Source organism: Bombus pyrosoma, linkage group LG9 (assembly GCF_014825855.1).
Source record: "Bombus pyrosoma isolate SC7728 linkage group LG9, ASM1482585v1, whole genome shotgun sequence".
NCBI classification, from domain to species: domain Eukaryota; kingdom Metazoa; phylum Arthropoda; class Insecta; order Hymenoptera; family Apidae; genus Bombus; species Bombus pyrosoma.
Window position 1 is genome coordinate 6,382,550 of NC_057778.1, and position 19,243 is coordinate 6,401,792.

Here is a 19,243-nt window from a genome sequence, read left to right on the forward strand (position 1 = left end):
CATAGTGAACTTGATCCCATCACTACCTTCGCCATAAAACCATCTCTTTCTTCGTTTCTCTCGCGGTTTCCTTCGCTACACGCCACTGGGCGTCACGACCTAACCCCTATCTCTGTCTCTCTCTCTTTCTCTTTATCTTTCTCTTTACCCTCATCCCTGTTTCTCTCGTTACGCACCCCCCACCCCTTCTATCGGGCCTAGCGCTCGATCCTGCGTGCATTCCCCTTGGTCTCTCGGTTTCTCTGTCGCGAGCCGTGGCAACCGGTCCGCGCAGGCTACCGCCGCCGCAGCCGTCGTTAGACGAGCGGCAACATTCATCCGGACGCCGTCGCGCCGGGGACGTTTCAGTCGGCGTTCTAGCCGCGTTCGTAACCGGCCAAATCTATCTTCCGTCGGCCGGGAATCATTCGTAATCATTCGCATTACGCTACGACGAGAATTAATACTCTGAAGCTGACTAAGGGTGCGTCGGACAATTTGTGCTGGGTGACAGAAAGGTGACACGAAGGGGTCGTGAACTCTCGCTTCTCTGGATCTTCGACCTGCTTGTATTCTACTCACGGCTGCGTTTCAAGTGGAGAGGAAGAGATTATTGTAGCACACGTCCAGGTAGTGTATTATCTGACCGCTTAATTTGATATATGGCGTGCATGAAAGAATGAATGATTGTGGCTTGAAATAAAAAAAATTGGATTTTAGAGAATTCGTAAGGAACATTTTGGTTGCTATAGTTGTTTCAAGCGGAGAGGCAGAGATTATTGTTGGAGACACCGAGGTGTATACTACTTGATTGCTTGGCGTGATGTATCGTGTATGAAGGAGTGAACGATTTTGCTTGCATGACTGTGGTTTGAAATAAATAATTGTCTTAACAATTTGTAATAAATATTTTGTATGTAATAATTGTTTCAAGCGGAGAGGAAGAGACTATTGTTGCAGACATCGAGGAGTGTACTACTTGATGCTTAGTGTGATACATCGTATATGAAACAGTGAATGATTTTGGTTAATATGATGCGTGGTATGCATAAAGAAACGAATGGTTCTGGTTGGATGTTCATGGTTTGCTAGAAACAATTGTCTTAAATAATCTGTAATAAATATTTTACATGTAATAATTGTTTCAAGCGGAGAGGAAGAGACTATTGTCGAAGACGCCGAGGTGTGTACTACTTGATTGCTTAATATGATATATGGTGTATAAAGGAGTAGATGATTTTAGCTGGATGGTTATGGTTTGGGATAAATAATTGTCTGAAATAATTTGTAATAAATAATTTGGGTATAATGCTCGTTTGAAATGAAGACGAAAGAATAGTTGTTGATGGCGATTATCTGATGGCTTACTGTGATATATTGCCGCATTAAGGCTCGTTTGAAATCTCTGTACCTCTCCTAGTACAGCGTCTGTTAATGGGTTAGGACGTGGATGGTTATAATTTGAAATAAATTAAAATAAATAATTATTCCAAATAATTCGCGATAGATATTATGGTTTTGGGATCTTCATCGTGATAATGTTTTAATTATTGCAAGTGGAGAAGAAGAGATTGTTGTTGGAGACGTTGAGATTTGTATTATAGGATAACGGTTAGTACGATGTACAAAGGATGTTTGGGTGGAATAATTATGGTTTGGAGCGGAGGATGTCGATTAATGTGCGTGTTTGTAATGGATGTGGATTTTAGAGGGCGAATCGGGGTGCCAGGGTGTGGTGGGAAATTCAATGTCTAGTTACTCGAGTATGTTTATACTGGATAGAGAGATATACAGTGACATATCGTGGTGTTTGTCTCCAGTGCGTAAGTGTGTACACGAGGGAATGACCAATGGTCACGAAAGTTCAAATCTGGAGTTGAGATGTAGCTGGATGTCATAGAGCAGTTCTTTGACTTTCTCAGTGTGATTTCTCGATTCTTGTGTCGTTGAGAGACAAAAGTATATTGCATGTGTATTTCGAAAGTGTGGCAGCTAAAAATGATTCAGCCCGATGTTGGAAGAACGTTACAGCCATCAAAGAAGAATTTCAAGGGTTAAAAATGGAAAATTACAAAAAATAACGTTTGATCGCCGTTTCTTTTCTTAAATAATTATTTTAACCAAGTTTGAAATAATTTTAAATAGTTTGAGTTGTATCACATTTTAAATATACTTGCGATATGTTTTGTTGGGATTATTTTGTTTAATTTGAAAACTTTCTATGCTAACTGTGTCTAAATATATTAAATACACGCGAAAAATCATAAATAAGATACGGAACTCGTTATTCAACTAGTCGCGCTTCGCTAAATCCCAATAAAGGTGCATTCACACAAAATTAAAAAAATTAAGTTCACCGTGAAAGATAAAATTCACAGTTTTAAAACAATTACCAAAATATTCTACAAGGTAGAGATATTTGTTGGAAAAAAAGAGGCTTAGAAAGATAATACCAAAAGAAATCGGATCTTTTACATGTTTCAATTTAACATACGACAGGTATATCAAATTTCTATAATACATGTTCATCCTTTGAGAGTGGATACAGACGTGTATCGTGTATATTTCTCTATACTTGTGTAAATTTCAGAAATTTCTCTACCTCTAACGTATAATAATATCATTCGTGATGGATATTGTAAATACCTTACACGTCCATTAACAGAGTATTCTCATTTAACGTGAATAATTCATCATTATTTGTTTAAATTAGTTATATGTTAAGATAAATAAATCGGCTTACTCCAGCGTGCAAACAAATATTTTAAATTCTGTTTGATGATGAACGATGCCTCTATTTTGATAAAATTAAGCATTTTTCGTACTTTATATGGATTTTATGCAAGAGTTACTCTGCAACCTAGTGGACGTTCATGAATTCCGTAAGAAAGAGAAAGTTTTGGAAAAGTTGTCTACGGTTCCATGGTGCAAGTTCGGGAAGGTAATTTTCTCGCCCCTCTTGCGTATACGTAGGAATGATTAACGTTGTTAAAGTGATGTGAAACTCGCGTATGTTGAAGAGAAATAGTTTAAGAAACTTTTTGAGACGTGTTCTCTTGAGGTTAATAGTGAATTATGCGACAGAATGAGATTTTAGACAGTTTTATAGCCCGGATATTCTCCCGCTGTTTTATATTTGATCTTCTTAATTTATTAAACATCTGGGAAATTAGAATTGAAAACTTTTCAATTATAATAAAAACTTAATTATTAGCTTTGTTGAACTTCAATTAATTTCTTACTGTCTTACTTTAAATAATTCTTTTTTTCTTTTATTAAATCGTAATTTTTCATGTTCAATTCCTCGCTTAATTTTTCTTTTTTTTTTTTTTTACTTTAATTTAGTACAGAAATCGAATTTCTCGTTACATTTCCTCATAAATTTTAACGTCTATTAATAATTATTCCTTGTTAATCTCTACTAATTCCTTTTAATTGCTGCTTCCGCGATTTTTAGAACAAGGAAAAGCTCTATGTAAACTCGATTAACTGTAAAGTATCTCGCAATTATCTCTAATTCTTTTTTAAATCCCCCTCGTTTGTATCTGGTACCGAGGAAATTCGTTCACATTCATTCGAACACATAATTCCCTTTTACTCGCCACAGTATCAAACGACTGATCTTGATTTTCGTTCTCTAAATTAGCAAATATCCCGGCGAGCATCGTAACCACTTATCTAAAATGGAAACTCACAGGAAAACACGAATTTTGTTTGAAAAATACAAACGAAGCTGAAAAGTGGCATTTTATTGCTTGTAACGTAATATCGCTATATCACGTTATATCATTTATGCATTTGAAAATAATATTTCAATGAAAGGAATTACTAATAATTAAAAATAAACGAAAATTCGAGACCACATTTCCTACTTACTATAACTTTATTATTTCTATTGAAAGGTATTAATTTTATTATTTTTTTATTATTAATCAACTGTGAATATTTATGCATTTATGGGAAATTTAAAAATGCAAAAATACGTACAATGCCCAGAATATAACAAATATCCAAAGCAAAATATTCTTTACAATATAATATATTTGTAACAATAAATATTCTCAACTATTCGACGAGTGAAACATATCTCTGCTTAGCTTTCATTTCTGCAATCGTATCCATAACAATATAAATTTGCATAAACACACGCAATCTGATCATTAATTTGCAATTAACGCTTCGAACATAGATAGCAATATGTCTTATTTGGATATAAGTTTTCTACGAACTCGAAGGATGAAAATCACTTGTCAAGTGTTTTCTTCGATTCTTTAAAATAAGCTGACCAGCTTTTTAGCAATTTGGTTCCTGTAAAACGCATAACGATCACAATCTTTTAGTTGGTAGAGTACCAATTGCAAATGCATATTAGCGACGACGTATATTTTGAAAGAACGTCGAAAGCAATTACCTTCTTAGCGCTACTTCACTTGCCCGCGATTTTAGTCTAATTGCTGGTACAGTGCTTGTTGAGAACGAGCAATCCAGATATACAAGGCTGCTAACGATTCGAAGTCACGTAGCTATAAAGTGTCATAAGATTGATTTTTTGAAAGATACGAGAGATAATTTAGGAATAGATTGCTTTAACCTTCGCTGCTGATCGAATTTCCAATACCTGTCTTATGTGCTAAGTGCTAACAAAAAATTTCCATGTGAAATCTATTCCCATGTTTTGCGAACTTTGCATATTTGAAAGAATCCTTAGCGTGATAGCGTTTTTGCTTTGTATTGCTATAAAAATACGTTTTGCCAATATTTTGTGATTTTTAACCTGTACAAATGTTTGCCTTAAAGGCAAAATTACTATATTACTAGTTTTACTGTAACAAAAATTTCCTTTTTCCCAGAATCCGCTAATTTCTAACTTAGTAACACAGTATTAATCCGTCTTTTATTTTGAAAAATCATTCGAAAGTAATTGTACACAGATTGTATCTGATAAGATTACAATATTACAATGATATAGGTAATTACGTATTAATTAATTAATACATTAATAATATAGGTAGTCACAATATAGAAATTTGATAATAACACACATTGTATTTCCAATTTTTCGAAACAAATGAAAATAGGAGGAACAGCTACCTGAAGTTTTATTCGCTGTTATATTGCTAAGTTATATGAGAATTTTGAACTTGGCGTGAAATATGGCGCTTAACAAGAAATTCGGCATCACAGAATATGAAACGTAAATTGCTGTAGAAAATTATAGCAACGTATGAGGAATTGATAACTTAGTTTCTGATATCCGACAAAATTTGCCAGGAAATTCGGAATGTAGGTAATAAATTTCGTATCACGACGTCTATAACGTAACGTCAACGTGACACGACCATAATGCAAAATGAATATTTAAACATTTTAATGGACTGCATTTTTTGTGTTCGCAGACTATTACGATATGCAATGAATTAAAAATCTTCTACGAGAATATCGTGTTGTATAAAACGTTTTTATTGCAGATTTCAAAATGTATAGTACATAGAAGAACACTTATCAGATATCAAAGCTATATTTCTGTCTATAAAATCCTCTATTCTATAAGACATGATGTACCGATAAAAAGTTCGTACGAGTATTCAAATGCTGCCATGAACAGTTTATTATGCTGCTGCAACTTGTATGAGAAGAATTAAAAGCATCCTGTGCTTCGCGATTTTTTCAACGAAATGGCAAGATTAAAAGAAATTAGGAATAAAGAGAGAAACGCTATTCCTAGAGACTTGGTCAGGAATTGGAAAAAGGTGTAGTTTGCAGTAAAAGAACCGTAAGCAGTGCTGTATTTACCCCAGAATCTCGGAATCGAATGAATGCCCGAGTGATTTGGCCATTCTTCGTCACAAAAGACTTTTGCCTTTCCTTTTTACAACTTCAAACGTGTCTCTGTCTCGTCGATGGAAATTCTTCCAATTGTCTCGAAAATATCCTTAATCTTGTCGATTCTATCAACGTCCATAATTTCATGTTATTATGAGATTCGAACGTGCATTCGTTCTCTTCCACGCCGTTTATACAAGAAACGACGGGACAAAACTTATATCGCGTCGTGTTAATCAGGTCAAGTAGGTAAAAAGAAGTTGGTGTAAATCGATGTCCGAAAATGCTTTATCTGTGAGTTATCAGCGTTCAAAAATTGTTATTGAACGTTCTGGCAGTTACAATAAATGTTGGAAATTCCTTGCTCGCCCAAGGACGCAGACTTTCATCGATCTTAATGATCGCCGAACTCTTTCGAATATTCTTGCGATCGTTAAGCACAACTTTCCCGAAAATCTTTGAACGGTTATAACTCTTCGATAAAGCATTTTAAACTTTTCGTAAGTTTATACGAAGCTTTTTACCTACTTGATCTCGTTAACGCGTAGTACGAGTTTTGTTCCGACGCGATAAGCTTCTTCGCGCCTGTGCAATAAATAAAAAGAAAAAACACGACGAGTTTATGTTAAAACCCAACGCGAAAAAATAGTATAAAAAGAAAAAGCTTTTATCCGTACGAACAATTATTCGAGTTTCCAAAAATGGGTTGTGCAAAATAACAACAACAAAATATTTCTACGAAAAGTAGTAATTTGGTCATTTGATCAGTTCCGTTATTAAACGTTCAAACGTGAAAGAAAAAACAATTCGCATTGGAAAAGTTAATTCAAAGAGTATCGAAAATATAGGCGGAAGGTTAAAATTTTTCGTCGATGGGAATGGAAGCGACAGCGATGCATGTTGGAAAGTTATTCGGTGCTTCTCGCGGCCAGTTGAACCAGCGGTGCGACTACATTTGTCCGGCCAGTGCACGGGTCAAGCTACTCACCTTTCGCCAGCTACTCACCGCTCGCTGGCTACTCACGCCTGATCAAAGGACGACCGAATTTACTCGGTGCCCGTTATCTCCGTTCGAATTCCGATACGGCGAGAAATATGATAGCTTTCCCGGAGCTTTCGAATCGACTTCCGTGAAATTTGATCGCGTTCGTCACTGCCTTAAACCGAAAGCAGGAGAAAGAATGGAAAAATGAAGAAGGAAGCGAAGGAAATGTACCAGCGTATATGGATAGACCGCGTCCCAGTCACGGTGAATAGCCTCTGTCAAAATGCTGAGAAAGTAAAATGAAATGAACGTCGATCAATTTAACGTACGACGAACCGTCTTTAAGGTTTTTTATTCACTGAACAAATATATTTCGTGGATAAGTCCGTAAACTTAACTGTTTCAGGATTTCTACAATTTACTGTAATTACTCTGTTAGCACCTGTATATTTTTGGTAATTATAAAAATAAAAAATCTCCGATTTATCATTTTCACGCAAATAGTACGGTTTATTAATTACCGTTGTTTAATAATCGTTATGAAATATTTATGATACGACTGGTTATTGGAAGCTAATGGAAGTGCAGAAGATACTTTTTCGTAAGCTTAATACTCGTAATTTATTGTTACTTCGTATAAAATAAATATTAAACTTACGGTTCGCGGCCATTCTGCGAGGAAATATATATTGGCCACATCTTCGGGATTTTCTCTGATAACCACAACGTTAAAATACAGAGATAAATTGTATGAAAAAAAGATGCAAATTAGACGTTATATTGAAGCAACATTATATCATTCTTAACAGGCAAACGTGTCCTCCGTATCTCGAGTTATCCTGCACCCTAATCTCCCTACCCTAAACGATCCTCCCACGTCTTCATTCTTCTCGTAATCGTCTTACCCTTAAAGTTATCTGTCATGCATAGCCTCATCCACCTACTCAAAATCCACAGTCAAGGACTAATATAAATCAATATTGATAATACCAATCTCCCTAATCCAAATATAAATAAACAAATAAAATCTACGCAAAGATTCTTCTCGCCATAAGAACGTTTCAATGACAGTAGAACAACGTCATAACGTAACAGACGCTCTATTTTGGATATTTTACGTGTTTTTCCACTTCCTCTGAATTTTACCTATTTCTGCATCTACGAACTTCATAGATACGTAACAATCCACCTCCCAATTGTAATTAATCAGACTTACGTTCCTTCTGATAGTGATATTCTCGTCGCTATATGATACTCGAGTGCTTTGTTGTCCACGTAAGGATTAAATTCTCTCGAATTTTGTGGAACACGTAGCAATTCCAAACTTTTGACCTACGGTGTATCATTCTGACTACCTCTTGGTCGTCTGACAAATCGCCCCCGAGCCATTAATTTATCTCCACCGGCGTATCCAGCATCTTGAGTTACAAAAATGGCGTCACGAAGAGTAATGCCAAGTATAAAAACAAGCTACCGAAGGAACGAAAAAAAAAAAAGAAAAAAGAAAGGAAGAAAGAGCGAAGAGTCGAAAGCACAGACAGCAACGAGTGGATGAAATTGAAAAACGAAGTCGAAGAGCCGAACGTCGCTCGAGGGTGTAATATGAAGAATTTCCGTTAAAAACAAGTTGTTTGTCGATGTATTTAGACGGTGAAAATTCAGATAGCGCGTTGGGGTCTGTGAGACCGTAGCTCGGCAAGGAAATGTCGATGCAACGTTTCTGACTAGAGAATATTTCAAAGCTTGAGTGAAAGCTGAATATGTAAACAGCTTGTCGATGCTTCTCTCAACAGTTTCCGCGAATCGTATTTGTTTCGAGCGAAAATAATTTCTCGATGGAATAGCAGGGACTGTAGGTAGTTTGTATTGTCGATCCGATTTTTTTTATTCTGATATTTTTTCTACTAAAAATCGTGTCATACAGGCAAGCCGCGAATAAACCGCCGATATTAAACATCACGACAAATGACAGCTCTGCCGTGTGCTTCGTTAAAAGTGTTCTTTGACATTTTCCGATTGTACGGTATAAATAGATGTACACGATAAATCGCATCGAAAGAGGCAAATAACGTTTGCTTAATAAGAGCATGGAATACTAATTCTCTTGGTCAAAAGCATTTATTAAATGTTGGGTGTGTAATTTGCGACGGAATTTCAAGAATAATACAACTAATTGTTTGAAAATCGATGATATTAAACGTGTACGATGGAAATATGAAGTAAAAAGTTACCAGGAAACATGTAAATTATTCTGTGACATTTTTCATTCATTATGATCAGAAGTTTATTATCTGATATTTTTTAATCTATATAATCTGCTTAATGATTAATAAAATACACGATATTTGGAGTAATCCATGTAATAATTGATGAAATAAGATATGCATACATAAGCGATACAATAAATACGTAAGGTTTGCGAATAGGAAATTATACGATCAATTATTAAAACATTTAAACTAGGAGGCATTTGTATCCATACTATGCATATTGTATGCGTTTTGGAAAACATTTCGCAATTTCATTAACATTATAACGAGGCACGATTGTTACGTATTACGTTAACGAACTTTGAAATTTAGTTTGAAAATGTACATAGTAGTTATAGGATATTTACCGCGAACGTATATTTAGTGAAAAATTAATATACAACATGAATAGTTATATAAAACATACGATAAATGTTAAAGACGATCGCAGTGAATATCGAGTCTTGTTAGCATAATGAACAATCGACTGTTCAAATATTTTTCTAAACTCTGCAAAATATATATTTATGCAAAATATCTTATAATTTCGATACATTTCTTTCCAGATTGTTTTCAAACTTTACCAATATAGCGATGACGGTCAGGTCTCGTTACAATGCCAAGGAAATTTCAAATTATTTCATACGTACACAATAGATTCATAAAATATTTCTGCAAGCGTCGAAATAATTTTGCGAGATTACCATAGACGGCAACAATATTCCGAAATACAGCAGCAGCGCAGTACTTGCGAAAAAACGATAAAGTGACTGTAAATCAACTCGAAGAGATATTTTCGAAGCTTCTAATGCAAAAAAACGACAACTATTTTCTAATCTTCCGGTGTAATGAAGCGAACAACACACTTTCGTGAACAGTCTCTCGCATAACACCGTAACGAAGCAGCCTGCCGAATGATTAATCGGTTCTAATCGCATTTCCGGCGGATTTCCATTCCGACGACCGAGCACTCGTAGCCGATAGAAACGATACGACTGAAATTTCGAGGTAGCAACCCTATTTATTCAGTAGGAGAGCGGTAAAGGTAGACAGAATACAAGGACGTTTCATTAATCTCGTGTAACCTGATTTTTCTTCGTTTAACAGGAAAACATTCCACTGACATGCTACTTTCTTTCTTCTTTTATTCAGATTAGAGAAATAGGACGTAGAAAGAGATAAAAACAAATTTGTTGATATAAATAAAAATATAAAGCCAGCCATAATATACCGATATGCGATGCCAGGATCCTTTTGCAATGATTTATTAACTAATAACATTGGTAACATGACAAGTGACAAATTCTATGTTACGCGTACGCGTATATTGTATACGTTAATTATAAACCAGCTGAAGGTCATAAATAGACGGCAGATATTTATGCAAATATGCATATTTTTCATATTGCATACGTTTCGCGTATTTTATTTAAAAAACATACGACTGAATATATTGTATATTCCTTACATATTTTACGTAGACACCTTACTTTTGCCATTTCCTTGCAACACCTTGTTGTCGCAACTTGTTGTAACCTGCATGATCAATAGGCTGCGCGTTTTTACGCATTTGCGAGAAATGTTAAAGCTGCAAAAGTACACAGAATGCAGAAAATATGGAAAAATATGCATATGCGCGTGCATACCGTGTAAACAAAGTCGTGCAACAATTTATTTGCAACAGAGTATAAAAACTTGCGTTAAAATACAGGAAACGATAGAAAATACAATTTAAAATATAGAACATTTTATACGGTAAACAAGTGGGGAAAGGGTAACGTGTTAAGGGAGATAGAAAAAGTATTTTTTTTTTAAATTGACACTTCACTTATCGCTCTTTATTACGTTACAAGAAATACATTTTCTTGTTACTGAGAAAAAATCATTTTCGTCGCTCGATATCGGGTCGTTTCGTATCGGATTGTGATACGTTCTGTCTTTTCTTCTAATAATTCTTCGTAACAAGCCGCACAAGTTCTCAATTCCCTTTGAAATCGTGTAAAACGTTCGAGATTGATACCATTTACAGTGAAACAATAAAACGTGTTAAAAACATATCGCATAAATGTTACCAAAACGTGTTAAGTTAACCGTGTTAAAAGTTAATAATATGTGTTGAAAAAAACCGAGTAAGGGAAAACTGTGGGAAAATGAGTCGTCTGAAGGAAATTATACCGTGTAAAAAGAGTCCCAGATGTAAAATACAAAATGTATAGCAAAGTGTAATACTCGTTATAATATCTTTTTTTTCTGCATTCCATTTTTCAAATTATCTCTACAAAAGTAGAAATTTGCATAAATATCCGCGACCTAACGATCAGTGTATATCTCATAGTAAGCTTATCCGATGTAATTTGAATTAAAAGCTTCTTACAAATTAATTTATCGTCACCCAAGTGATATCATTTCACAGTAGAAAATCTCAATCGTAATACGGTTGTAAAATAAAATAGCTGATACATTGTAAATGTACACCCTATATTTATGTAATACTTGTATACGTGTTACGTACTCTCAACATATCATTTGCATATTGCTTGCGTATTTCGATACATTTCAGCTGTATAAAAATCCGCAGTGTAATACTCAACTTCCCAAACGACGATATTGCGTCACGTCCGAATGTTTCACATTCACGAATGCCGGTTCTTTCGTTGCGTGTTAACGTTGAAAAATAAATTGTACGCAATAGGATATTATTATCCCACTAATAGTATCGGCGCTAATAGATCGTAAGATCGTCTCGACTCTTTTCGCCTGCGTTTTTCCAGCCAAATTAGGTTGCGTTAAAAACAGTTCCAAGTGTCGATATATCTTTTTTACGTACACAAGTACGTACGCAACAGCCACGGTTTTCTCTACGCCATAAAAGCAGGTGTTAATGCCCGGAGAATGCAAGGAGGAAAAAATAGACGCTCGTTTTAAAGTAGAAAGGTCTTTCGATGGCAGACACGGGCTCCCAATTTCCATTGATCGCGCAACGAATCTATACATTTCGTTTAAGCTTAATTGCTCTCAAAATGCCCTCGTTGCAAGGACCTCTGAAATCTGGTTCAATGGTTTTTGGCTCGACGTGCCGCTGGGGAATAAAACTTTCGTCGAAAACGCGAAGAAAACGTGGGGAAGGCCAAAGGGCGTGGCCCACGGGGTAGGTGCGCGGTGATTTTTCTTTTGGGGAAACAAGCGTCGGATAATCCTAGGCTGGCTACTCGTGCGTGGCCAGGTCGATTGATTCGTTAGCTAATGCGGCCCGAGGATGAATCGCGGACGCATTTAACCGTGTATTCGAGTGGATTGCGCTGTCGGCTGGTGCTGATGGTATGCATATCGAAAACAAACCGGGTGTCGCGAAAAATAAATCGAAATATCTCAGAAACGACGCATTGTCTAGAGAAACGTTAAATTTGTTAATATTTCTAAGGTAATCGAAAGTAATCGAGAAGCGAAAGTTTTAAGATTTCAAACAGGCGTTGATCTTATTTGCTTTGCATCTCTTGAACGTTTTCGAGATTATCTCAAGGCTAGTTTCCTTCTTTACTTTTTTCAGATGGAAAGTTATATCGCTTTTTGTAGACTCTTATTCTCTCTCTCTTTCTCTCTCTTTCTGAGAAAAAGGAGAAGCTATTGTATTTAAGAGATCTCATCTTAAAAAGTTGTTTGATAGAAGAAAAAGTATTTCCATATAGTCTAACTTCGTGTAATTTAATATTTTAATAATTGCAATTTGATGAATCTCTGAGCATTTCATAATGAAAAATTGTTGGAAAAACGCTACCTATCGAGTGGCTTTTAATCATGAAAAATACAGAGATATCTGATAGAGATAGTATGTCTGTCAATATTTGTCGAGTCTCCATGGCAGATGTGTTCAATTTAACACGAAGCTTCGACAAACGTGGTGATTGCACACCCTGTGTCGAGGAATTAGCGAAACGTATCAATATTATTCAAGGATTTGAAACGAAAATTTAGAACTGTGAGTAGCTCTAAATTTTCCTAACGACTGAATAAATCTTTAAACGCTCGTCATTCACCAGGACCTTTACAGTTGCAGCACTCTCTCTTCTACAGTGTCGCTTTTAATCATCTTTAAAGGATCTCCTTATCAGTTTACCCCTTGTTCCTTCGAACCGGACAGCTAAATTTCATTAGCGTTAGAATTACCGATGACTGCAGTAAAGTAAAACTTATGAAATAATTAAACCAGCCAGCGATTGAGAAGGCTCTTCCTTTGGAAAAAAAAATATATCTACAGCGATTCGCGAAAGTATTCACTCTTCTTAGAAACACTTTACGTCCACATTGTACGAAACATTTTGAAATTTCTTCTAAACGAGACACGACCATCGTCATTATATTGGCAAAATTGTAAACAGATCTGACGATGCATATAGAAGCTACAAAATAATTGTTGAAAGTATAAATCTTCTGAGGTATATCAAAGTATCTAAACAATCAATTATACGCTTTGTTTGATAAACCAGAATATTTAACGAAGCCATCATTTAGCACTAATTTTAATATTTTATCTTTAATATTAATTCATAGTGTATACTATCAATTTATTTAATTTATCTAATCTTTCATCCAGCGTATGTTCGCAATAAGCGTCATGTAACTTCTGCTGTACGTTTTCGGATTGGTTGCAAATTTTATTATTACTATCACGACAGTCGCGTCTCATTACAATGCAAACGAAGTTTCAGAAAGCTTCGCGTAATGCACATAATACGTTCGGAAATATTTCCTGCTGCAAGTGTTCGAATACTTTCGTCAGCCGGTACATTCTGTATCGTCGGTAAATTGATTATTGGGAATTTTATTTGAATGAGCTCCATTTTTACAGCAACCTAACATTTTTCTCATAATCACAAATCAATGGTATTTCCGGTATTTTCATAGTAACATTCTACGTTATCGTCTTTCCAACATATTAAAAACAGATTTTGATATTAGATAACGATACTGCAGATAAAAATTCGTAACACGTTGGGATTTTTCCCCGCTGGCGCAATCCTCTTTCCTGTAGTTAACAAATTCTCACGTCGTTGCGCATATCTCCGTCGTCGGAGTCGTCGTCGAGGAAAAGGTAAATACTTGATGAAATTCGTGGCACGGCGCGTTTACAGATCGTTTAGATGAAGCAGCTCGAATCGAAATAACTCTCGATCAAGTAAACCGGCTACGTTATTTAAACCCTGTCGACGAAACTAACGACGTGTCTGTTTCACGACCAAATAACCGACATTAATCGAAAGTACAAGATAAGCCTTTACAAGATGATTTGCAAACCATTTATTTTTTGTTAAAGTATTAGGTTCGTTCTATGGCGTTTTATTTTTATTAGAAAACAAGATTCTGCTAAATTAGCAACAGATAAAAATAGATAGGAACGTTGTCATTTGACAACATACAGTGATTCAGTGAAACAATTTTTATGAACATATTTATATATTATTGGGTTGGAAACTAAGTGACTGCGGATTTTGTCATTAGGTGGTATTGACAAAATCCGCAATCACTTAGTTGCCAACCCAATATATGAATATATTGCGTGTTATATAAAATAAATGAAATTACTTTTTTGTTTGTATGCTTCAGATATATTTAAAGCATTGCGTAAAACGTTATAAATCCTATGTATTACGTTGCATATTATTTGGATAAATATGACGTGTCGTATATTTTAATGCATCTTATTCGCTCCAATTATATCGTGAATTACGATCCACCCTGTACATCAGTTGCTTTGTCATCTCCACGTTGAAAAGGTTCGTTTGAAGCTTGAATTTTTATAGTATTTAATGTACGCCATTTAAAGATATTTCTTTTAATTAATTTATCCGCAAAAGTCAAATAAAATTCATTTTATAACGGTCGTAAAAAGTTGGCGTGCTTGGAACGATACCTGGTTTTCAATTAACCGTAGATTAATTAAACTGCACAATCAATTTATTTGATAAACGAAACGCGAGGTCACGAGGGTGCAACGGAATACAATTGATTACTTTCATAGGGGAGAGTTTTACGTTCGCATAATTACAGCGAGAAAACGAACGTAATGGAATCCGATATTATATATTAAAATCGGTAAATTTGACAACGTTAAGTGCAAGTTTTGTCCATTTGTCCAAACAGAATTTTCGTTTGTTCACCCATCGAAAGGAAGAATTATCGCCAAATGTAAATTTCCACAAATTCGACACCAGCGCCTCGCGTACTTTTCCATTGATTTTTAAATACGATGCGATTATTCACCATTTTTCCACCGACATTTAGTGTAGCCAAAATTTTCGATCGTCCACCTTTCAAAGAAGAATTATGACCAAATTAAGAAATTAAACATCAACAGTTAAAATTGAACATCAACGTCCTCATGAATATTTTTCACGATTGTTCACGACTTTTCCACGTTCGTGCAACTAAAACTTTCGTTTGTTTAATTTTCAGAAGAAAGTTGTAACCAACAAATTTTTGTTGCACAAACGTGCATCAATCGTGGACGATCATATCCCACTTTAACGAAAAATGTTCGTGGGCTGTTGATGAGAAATGTTTTAGTTTGTTGATAGCTTTTTTTGAGAGGTAAATACACCAAAATTTCGATTGGACAAATGTGAACAAACGTGGACAAACCATGGAAAAATTATGAAAAAACGAACAATACCTTTTGCTTTTTATAAAAATCTGCAATTTCGGGATCTTCGCAGATCATTTGTATTCTGCATTAGATGATTCATACGATTCAGCAATTTTGGCTGAAAAAATTTTAGAAGAATTGTTGAACAAATGGGGCTAATATTCGACGAAAGAGAGAAAATATTTCAACCAATTCTACGTTTCTTTGAGAAAATTCTTAAAGCTTTTCTTTAAATTGCAGGTACTCATTTCGAAACATTACGAGACACGATAATCTTTTACGATATTATTTCAATTTTTATTTTAGCAACAGAATCTTCTTTACTACTTTTTCACATATTATTTTCACTTTCTATTCCATCTCCAAATATTCGACTTCTTTAAAATTCATAGCAAGTGTAAACCCTTTCTCAAGATGTACATTTTGGAAATATTTTCGAGATTTTCTCTCCAAATTTTCACATCGTACCTATTTTGCCTACGATACGATCTTCGATCTTTTTCCGAATTCAAAATATCAATTCGACGCATTCAAGTTTGACGTATAGCTTTCCATTTTTCTAACTACAAGACGTAACCCCTGAAATATTGCTTCCAATTTCCTTCAACTTTAAATCGTTACTGTCAATTTCCTTCTATTCTCTTGGCGAATACTCATACAATGTGCATATGTGTTTTATTGAAACAAAATTCCATAGTAAAATACGTATGTGTAAATTCTACTCTTCAGGCGTTACAAAATAATTTTTGATATTATTTCTTTTAATATCCTGCGATATATCTTCTGGTTAGAAACCAATCGAACAATTAAAAGAAACCAAACCAATCAAATTTACAACAAATACAAACAATATACAAACATACCAAAATTATAACAAATTTTCTAGTCTTAGTAAATTCATCTTTCGGATAGTTAATTTTATTTTAACGTTAAACTCAAATATATCAATTTTCCCTGTTATTCAATATTCTTGTTTCCTGTAACATTAAATTTTAACCTCACAATAATTCCGTATCTAGAACCTCCAAGTGGTGGTGTATAGTATAGATACAGTAGTTCATGTGTACTGTAACTCTCTCTCTCTCTCTCTCTCTCTTTCTCTCCCTCTCTTTCCCTAGGCTACCGTATTCTGTACGCTAAACGAGTACACTAAGTTCGCTATTCAGCCCGTTCAAATATAATCGAGAGCACAGACTCGTTCTCACAGCAGAGAAAACTGTGAGTTTCCTCCGGTTTATTGCAAACAGAGTTCAACTTGTTGATAAAAACATGTACACCATTTACTCTTTGTTACGCGCATACGTACGATTAATTACATCGTAATGGGAAATTTAATTGTTCGACGTGCGAGGCGAGTAAGAAAATACACAATATATAAACAGGTGATACTGCACGTAGAAATAAACGAAAAAGTATACGAGGAAATTTCTGTGTTCGAGTTTTACTTTCTAAGAAAATCAATTTTGAAGATTTCTTATATATCTTACATATACATACGATATAGGTGAAATAATGCTAATGAAATTAGCCTTCATCGTAGTCTTCTAGTCATCAAACATGTTCCATTAATGCAACATCTCATTCACATTATTCTCGATCAATGTACGTGACTGCATTTTAATTGCATTCGTTTGATCGTATTTTAATATAGCAATGATAAAGAATAGCAAGGATTTTTATACGCCTTTTCTTACATTCCTATACCTTCTTCCAATTGAATCTTATAATTCTGTGATACTTACAGAAACTGAAATATTTACGCATTTTCTTACACACATTATCCGCGATAGATTCCCCTGAACAATAAGAATTTTTTTAAATCTGACGTGAATTTAAACCGGGAAATAATTCCATCGGCACGACTGGCAGTTTCATTTCAAACAGATTAAAAATATTCTCTGCCTCGTCCAAACAAGTTTTTATTAAATTCATTATTTCGCGAGAAACTCTAACAACTCCGTTCAAAGAGTTAATAAAAAGTAATTTTCATAAATCTGAAATAACGAGACTTATTAGCGTGGAAATTACTTTGATTAAATAACACGATACCTTGAGAAATCTACTGTGAAGTTGAAATTTCATTCAAAAATATACTTCGTTTATGCTACAGCCTAATAACACAGGTGTTCATATGGATATTGGAAAAATTAATGTTTCTACTTAATTAGAACAATTCGAACGTCACGTTGTCACACGTATGAATGCGGTCAACCACATTGTGGTACAGCTGCAATTAACCCTGCGACGAAACGTTCGTGTACAGGCTTCAAGATCATTTTAATTGATCCGCCGGTACAATCGAATCGATTAGCAGGTTATTGTTTGCTAGTTGTAATTCATTTTCTCGACCAATATATTCGACTGTCGATTCAGTTTTTATTATTTATGGAGCACGGTTATTCATACGATAAATAACAATATAAGTACGGCTGTATTTATGGAACGTTGTTATTAATGCGAAAAGTAACGATATAGGTCGTAGTAAGTCAGTATAGTCGTACTTAGATTGGATACTGGCGTTGGTATTGATTTATGATTATTCGATAAAGAAAAGTGTCTCGTAAATCGATATGCTAATTTGAAAGTGTTTGACAGAACATTCATTTTGTGTCTTATCGTCTTTTTCGTTCATTATTACGTTCCCCTATAGAATCATAGAGCTTTTAAACTTCTCAATTTAGAGATTTCGAATTTGGATTTTCAGTTCCTCATCTGCAAATTGTAACTTCTGAACGATTCATTTGAAAATCCTGATCCTCGCTTCTCAACATTCTCCCTTTAATTCCCAATCTTCAAGTTCTAATTTCAAAATCTATCGCGTTCGAAAGATCGAAGCACATGTTACCCTCTGAATGAGACAACTTTTCCGTTCAGTTTTCCGAGAAATAATAATATTGTAATCGCAAGTGTCGTTTCTGCATACAATTGATCAGAGTTTTGATACAACGAAACGGTAATATCATGGACATCTATCTACTCGAGAAAGTTAAATATTTCTTCTGAAATTTCAACGTGCTGCAAATTGCTGCTATATAACGTAAATTAAAAACTATTAATTCGAATTCTCGATACATTAACAAAATTCGAAATTTCGACGTATTAAACTCACACGCATCGTTCCGCCAGCCAAACTTAATAACAAATTTGCACACGTTTCATCAGTTGAAATTCGATACTTCACGTTTGGAAACTTTAATATGGAGGCTGTGTTTCGCAGCTACCCGGTATGCTGTGTGCGCGTTATCGGGAAAACTTTTAATTGGCGTGCACACGAAATAGCGGCCGACCAGCGTTAACCGTGATATTGGAAGAATTCTTTTCAAGTGACGCCAGGATAAATACCGAGCCGACAATCGAGAAGCTTTTCAAAGCGGTTGTGATCGCGTTGACACGTCCGCGTGAAGAAATTTTAGCCAGGTTCCTTCAGGATGTACAATAGACGTTACGATTCGTCGGTGAATTTCCTTTGCAAAGTTTTCACAGGTTTCCAGTTACATCGCGGCGAATCGTCGCTCGAAAGCAACGATGCGTACTCGATTATCAAGTTTAAAGGGTTTCTCTGTCGTC

General features: G+C 35.1%; 1 protein-coding gene across 1 annotated transcript in view; it reads left to right on the top strand.

The window, feature by feature from the left end:
* The first annotated feature begins 324 nt into the window (after window positions 1-324).
* The window catches only part of LOC122570682, a 48,888-nt gene continuing 29,969 nt past the window's right edge, over window positions 325-19,243 (top strand). Inside the window, exon 1 of the mRNA XM_043733359.1 lies at window positions 325-609. The gene's annotated coding sequence lies outside the window, so the exon portion shown is untranslated. The remainder of the gene's footprint in view (window positions 610-19,243) is intronic.